Source organism: Tupaia chinensis, unplaced genomic scaffold, assembly GCF_000334495.1.
Source record: "Tupaia chinensis unplaced genomic scaffold, TupChi_1.0 Scaffold000403_1, whole genome shotgun sequence".
NCBI lineage: Eukaryota > Metazoa > Chordata > Mammalia > Scandentia > Tupaiidae > Tupaia > Tupaia belangeri.
In genome coordinates, this window is record NW_006159905.1 from 980,524 (window position 1) to 981,022 (window position 499).

The 499-nt window shown below is 42.7% G+C and overlaps 1 protein-coding gene across 1 annotated transcript in view; it reads right to left on the minus strand.

The window, feature by feature from the left end:
• Positions 1-499, minus strand: part of NOTCH4 (notch receptor 4) — a 27,376-nt gene that overhangs the window by 15,499 nt on the left and 11,378 nt on the right.

Sequence of the window (499 nt, forward strand, 5' to 3'; positions counted from 1 at the left end):
AGTCGACTTTATGGGAGTCCAGCGACATAGCCATTACGCTAACTGCTGGTTCCCCTTTTTTCTTTTTTTAATTAAACAAATATAACATAGGAATATAACTGAACATTGGTCCCTCAAAGTAGTTACATCCTCAGTTCCAACAAAGCCACCGCTGTTGGAGACACTGTTTGGAACTCTTCTTTGGGGGAAGGATTACAAAGCAGTTTGTGAGCCACATTAGAAACATCTCCTTCCAAACATTGGGCTCTTCAAAAATAAATGATCCTCAGTAAAAGAATGACACTGAAAAAAATCAAAAGTGCTGGAGCTCTCGTGGAGCTCTGAGCAACAGCATCACCCCTGGAGGGACGTGTGTCCTCCCAGGATAGCCACTTTCAATGGGAGGGGTTTCAGTTGGATAGAAAAGTTCTGTTATCTGTTTAAAAAAAAACTAGAGGGACCAGCAGTTAGCATAATGGCTATGTAGCTGGACTCCCATGTAGTCGACCGTAGTTCGAGT